Genomic DNA, 6,693 nt, shown 5'->3' on the forward strand with positions numbered 1-6,693 from the left:
ATCTTACTGGACTGCAATACTTACTTTTGAATGTATATAATGCAAGTTCTTGACATTTGTCTTAAATAGAAAAGAAACACATGAAAATGTCTAATTAATTCTTATAATTTGAAAAGTTACAAATTATAAAATGAATTTAAAAACAGAAAAAGAACACAAATATTTGTTATCATTTTGAATATCACAATAAATGCGGTTCGAAACAAATATTAAGTCGGCACAATGCAGTTGCGCAGTTATGAACTCAGCCATCCTTGAGGTCTTGTGACCACAAACGGCACACTATAAATTCTTGTCTCTTTCTCTGGCGCCGTGCTTTACCTAGCCGTCCCTTGTGCTAAACTCTTTTCCGCAAGTTGAGCATAGGTGGTTTTTGGTATCGCCATGTACGGTGCACCTGGGAATTAAATACTTCAACATTAATGTATCAGTGTTTATCGAAGGAGGCCGTGCAAAAAAGCACTATTCGCTTTATTAATGATGTCCGAAGTAAATATTACTGGGTCCGAACCCAGTTAAAACTTTTTGAGCGGCTTATTCTGCTGGACTTTGTTAGTTTTAATGTGCATACAGTAAGCTTCCGGTGTTAGTTGGTGGAATTTGAGCAAGTCAGAATAAAACATTTGTTGCAATAGTTCAAATGGCATAAAATTAATCGTTTATTTTGTAGTTTGATACATACAATTAGATGCAACTAGTTAGCAGAAGTGTTGTGTGAATAGACATTGAAAAATTCAAAACTCATTTCTAACACCGTTGAATAAACAACTACAGAAGACTATACCTATGCCTTTGTAGGAGCCGCCTGAATGAGAAACCTTTGCCACAGCACGTGAAAGGTTGTATTCCGGCGTGCGGTTTAGTTCCTCGATCTTGTGTTGGTAATTGTTCCCACACTGAGCACATATACACGCTACTTTTGCCACGGGTGAAGCCATCATACTGAAACACATTAAACATAAGTAAAGTCTAACATCTATCTATTTCTCAATGAAGTGGTCCTACAGTTATTTATTTATTTATATATTTATTTATCTGGTTCGTTTTGAGGGATGCACATTTATCCTTGTTATTTCGATTAACAACCAATAGCCTAAAACCGAGTCGTTCTTTTTTTCTTTATTATTATTATTATTTATTTTTATGCAGTTTGATTTTCAATTATTTCATTCTTTTAAAATATGTATATTTTACATATAATAACGTAACATCCCCAGCTTTTATTATATTTGACTGGCTTATCATAGTAGGTTGAAAACCCTTGAAAATTATCTGATAATCAATATTGGTTTCCCTACTGATATTACTTTGAGCAATAGATTATATAGGAAATTTGCGTATTGTAAGCGGTCGCTCGGGAAATGATGCGAATCTCGGTAAGCCTACATGTTACGAAAAACTAATTTTTGCAATATATCTGGATTTCACATTCATGATTTTACAATACATTCTTATCATGCACCGTTAGAATTCTCATTAAAGATCGGTAAGCTGCCGCGTGAAAATATAAAACGCGAACGCGTGTCCTATAAATGGGAATCGGACACCAAAGTGGATTTTTCAAATGATATTTCGCGTGATATTGACACACTTTGCAATGATTTAAATAATAGCAAGGAAAGTAACAGTGATCCTGATGTCATGGTTCAGATTTTTACAGACTTTTTATGTAGCAGAGGTAATAAATATTTTGAAATTCGCTGTAAAATATCAACATGTACATATTTCTCTGATAACAGGTTTCATGATAAATGGAATGTAATGAGGAATGTAGAGACAAACATGATAGTTATAAGCAGGCACTTGCTCATTTTAAACAACTGAAAATATTATTCGATAAGAAAATTGATTATAAATATTGTTGTAGAATTGCAAAAAAAGAAATATAATGGGCAAATAGCATCGAAAATGAACGATATGCAAAGGAAAAGGACAAGGGATTTTGGGAAAATGTTTAAGCATAAGAAAAATACATATGTTGGAGACGATATTAGCTTAACTGATTTTTATAGGTTTATGATGAAAAACCTAAGATTTCCACAGCTGATAATACAAGTTTAACGCAGACTTTTGTCATAACCTCAAAATAAATCAACAGACATATCGCGGAGCGATATCGAAAAGTGTTTTATATTCAGATAGATTACTTTCGTTCAAATTTAAAGACGATAGCGAGCTACAAATGGTTATTAGGTAATTCTTAATTTCTGAACAACCCAAATTTAATGTGCTCGTGCCAGAAAGTGGACATTATATCTCTGAGACATGCCTTCGAATGGCGCACAGTCCTGAAAAAAAACCCTTGACTGCGGAATGCATACAAAGACAAAGACGCATATATTTTTAGATGAAAATCCTGAAACATTTAGACATGTTAACTATGAGTTGCGTATAATATCCTCTGTTAAAAGATATAGGCTCCTTACTGTGCTTCAGATTAGCCAATTTAGTTGTGCATGCTTGCCAGATTTTCATCACGTAGCTGCAGCATTCGGTGATTGTTCCAACAGTAAATACATGTTTTCACAAAAAAGTATCTTTTGTTATGTGAAATAAAGTTTTATTGCACATGTACGAATTTTCTTTAGAAAAGTCAATTAATTTCTATAATGAAGGCAAAAGTTACTACACATATAGGTAAAAGAAACATATATACTTACAGGTAACTTTCTTGCGAATTTTTATCGCTATCAAATGTGATTATTATTAAAAAGACTTAAACAAAATTCTTTTATCATATAGATCTACTTGAGAAGAGAAGAAAAAAGAACCATCAAATTAAACGTGAAACAAGAAAGAGTTAATGTCTTTATGTAAAAACAGCTGTGCGAATTTTCGGTTACTTGTCTCAAGGTCTTTTCCAACAAAATGCCGCAGGTGTACTTTATTCTGTGAAAATATTGTTGAACATATAATATTTAATTTCGTAAGAAATCATGATTTGTACAAGCAACTATTGTTGACTTGGTTTGCGACAGACAAAAAAAAAACAAACAAAAAATGGAGAGATAGGAGTGGGGGTAATTTGACAATATTCTGTTTTGTCAATTTTCATATCTGAATTGTTGGTTTAAAATATTGTCCAGCTTAGCTTACATTTTTGGCGGTAGGTTTTTTTAATACATTAATTATTCTATCAGCAGCTAAATTTCCAACTTCCGTTCCAATCTTTTTTGTTCCACTATCAAGAGCGGGTTTTCCTGCAGTTTCTAAGGCTTTTTTCCAACAGAAGACGAAATCAATTTTGTTAAAGTGTCAAAGATTCCAGCGCCAGCAGGGTGGGTTATGTCCACGACCCGAACCATTTTGAGCATAAAACTCATAAGGAACTTGTGTTCCTATCTGAGCAATTTGCTCATAGGGAGCTAAAGCTCCTGTCCAAACATCAACATAGACAAATATTCCTTTATTATATATTCATAAACTTTTTTGTACATTATACATCTATATTTCTTTTAAAATTAGTGTAAAACTTGTTTCAACTCCATTAAAATTGATTATTCTACCAAACACATCTGTAAAATATATTCTTATTGAATTTATAACATTTATATCAATTTCAGAATATCCAACTCTGTTTGGTTCTTTCGTAAATGGATAAGCTCTTGTTAAATCTGTTTTATTTTCTTAGCAAGGGAGAAAAATCGTTTTTTGAAATATCTCTCAAGTATGATTATAGATTGACGAGCACTTCAATGTATAAGAGACTGTCAAGAAAATAATATAAAAAACGAGGATAATTTGTTTAGGATTGCGCACTTTAAGCACATAATTATAGTCACTAAAAGTGAAATGCACGGCTTCTACCAGTTTTATCCACGAAAGATACACATTTTGATAGTTTAAAAATCTCTACACTAGCTAAAGTGAACTTCAGATGATCACCAAACTGTAATTACATGGTCTCCGATCAGTCTAATTTCAGTATGCACAGTTAATGGGTGTGACTTGTCACTGTGTTAAAGCAACTTGAAAATAGGTTGCTCGTTACATTTTAACATTTTCCATGAAATAAAAACAGCAACGGTTACTTGCTGAGCACAGTTTAACAGATATACTAGTATCTCACTACAGCAGTGGACGGGGTGTGATCAAACCCCCTATAAATGCAGGGGGACAGAAACATGCACATGTCATTGCAGGTAGCTCGTTTATAACATCAAATAGTGACAATTCATTATATTCGTTGAATACCGACGAAAAATTAGTTATGATATTTCGAAAGTAAGAGAAATTAGACGAAAACAATAGATCTTAACAGTCAATGACTGAGAAAATAAATAACGCAGTTCGAAAAGTTGTTACGCTGGAGCATATTATTAGCGTGAGAAATGGTCACTTGAAACAGTTAGCATACAACAGTATAGATATTGAAGCGAGCTCCAGCCGCAATAATCTTATTTTCTACGACCTAGCGGACGTGAGATCCAAAGATACATATGCACTACTTTCTGAGTTTTTAGTGACTATTTAGAACTATATCTTGGAGAGTTTTATGTCCACCAACACCACTCCTTGAGTACACTCAAATAAATTTGCCTAACGGTGACGTCTTTACTCAGGAAAGATTCGATTTGTATTCATAATGGTGAGTGACAGTCGAGGTCAACTCCCAAGAGTGAGTGAATGTTGAGGGAGGTCCTGGAGACACTTGAGTGTTTCTCAAGGTCTCATAATGTAAGTTAAGATGATAAATTTACAATATCTAACTAATTAGAAGGTAAGATAACAGTGTCATGTAATGTATTTAAAGCGAAAGATCATATTTGTGGAAGGTATTTTGGAAAAAAAGGATTATGTTCTTTTTTAATACATGTTGCGGAGGACGACAAATACGCAAAAAGACCCAACAAATTAATTTTTTTCCTTTTTTGGATTTAACGTCGCACCGACACATGATAGGTCATATGGCGACTTTCCAGCTTTAATGGTGGAGGAAGACCCCAGGTTGCCCCTCCGTGCATTATTTCATCACGAGCGGGCACCTGGGTAGAACCACCGACCTTCCGTAAGCCAGCTGGATGGCTTCCTCACATGAAGAATTCAACGCCCCGAGTGAGGCTCAAACCCACATCGATGAGGGGCAAGTGATTTGAAGTCAGCGACCTTCACCACTCGGCCATGGAGGCTCCTCAACAAATTAAAAGACAGTAAATTGATGCAAACGGTTAAAATAGATAAAGGAATTCAAATACACATTTACAAAACCTAATCTAACGGGGCTCGTCAGTCACTCCCAGAAAAACTCATCGTAGTAACAAATATTTACATTTCACAAGCCTAGATATTGGTTAATTCATACATTCCCTTAAATTTGATGTCATGCAGAAAATCTTAATCTCATTGTTTGGATGACAATGGAAACATTTATTTTATAAAAAAAAATATGTTTTTCATTGCTGAAAATTAAAACAAAATATGCGGCCTGGCAATTCGGTAAACACCAACAATTAATGGCAGAGTTAAAATTCAGTTATTAAGATAAATTTCAGTTTCAGCGAAAATTAAACTCGTGTATGTTTAAGTATAAATTTCATTCTACTAATGCTGATGAGTAGACTGACTGACGGATGGACGAACGGACGGAAGGACGTATTGTATAACAAATAGTCGGGCGGACGAACAAACATGTGACAATTTCCGACTACAAAAATGATGATCAGCACTTTTGCATACCTTTGATGCTATTATCATATAAACCGTTATAATCCGCTAAACGTTATAATTCGCTAAATCTATTGTATACAATGAAACCATTATTCGAGCTGTCTTTCCGAAAGTTAAGACTGAGTGGGATTTATGAATATGACTATCGAACTCCACTTCTCACTCCCGCAAGGTCTACTCGAGGTTCACTTGAGTGATACTTACCCAAGTTTGAGTCAAGTGTGAGTTTCAGTGACGGCTATGAATAATGGCCCAAAGACTCCTAAGCGACCGATAATTGTGGCATTCCGTGACTATCAGGATACCGAATACATCCCGCAGCAGGCTAAAAAGCTTAGAAACTCACGATTCAGCATGTCAAAGTGATTACCCAAAAGAAATCGCCAACGCGCGAAGAGACTTTGGGATCGCTTTCGCCACCGAAAGGGAAACTTTTGGTCCAGATGCGAAAATGGCCTACCCTGCGAAATTTATCATCTAAGGTCGTGTGGTAGCGGACAAATTTCCCGACTGCCACGAGACCAGAAATTTGTGTTAAGGATAACCGAAGTGTTTATTCATTATCAACTGATGTTGACAATTCAGCAAGAAAGGCTAATATGTCGAAGGTAAGATAACAGTGTCATGTATGTACTTTTTAAGCATAGACAGAAAAAAGTAAGCTGATTAAATCGAGGACAGATAATGTTTAAGCAGTATTGAAAAATGTTGAAGGGATTAACTAGCTGTAGTTATCCTAACTCTCTTATACACCGGATCATTTTGCTAGATATTTTAAAGTGGATCGAGCTTGAGAGACCAGCAAACAGGGAAAATCAAACGTATAATATGCAATCACCGTCTCAGCAATTAAACAAAACATTATACAGACAAGAAAAAAAAATATTTCTGATTTCTTGAAAATCATTGATGAAGTATACCTCTGTTTAAGCAGGTGCCAAAAAGTACTGATAGTTTTAATAAAAGGACGAAAGAGCAATGGTTCGATGACGAATGTTCTTCAAAGCGTGACTTATTCTATAACTG

This window comes from Mercenaria mercenaria, chromosome 4 (assembly GCF_021730395.1).
Source record: "Mercenaria mercenaria strain notata chromosome 4, MADL_Memer_1, whole genome shotgun sequence".
Taxonomy (NCBI): domain Eukaryota; kingdom Metazoa; phylum Mollusca; class Bivalvia; order Venerida; family Veneridae; genus Mercenaria; species Mercenaria mercenaria.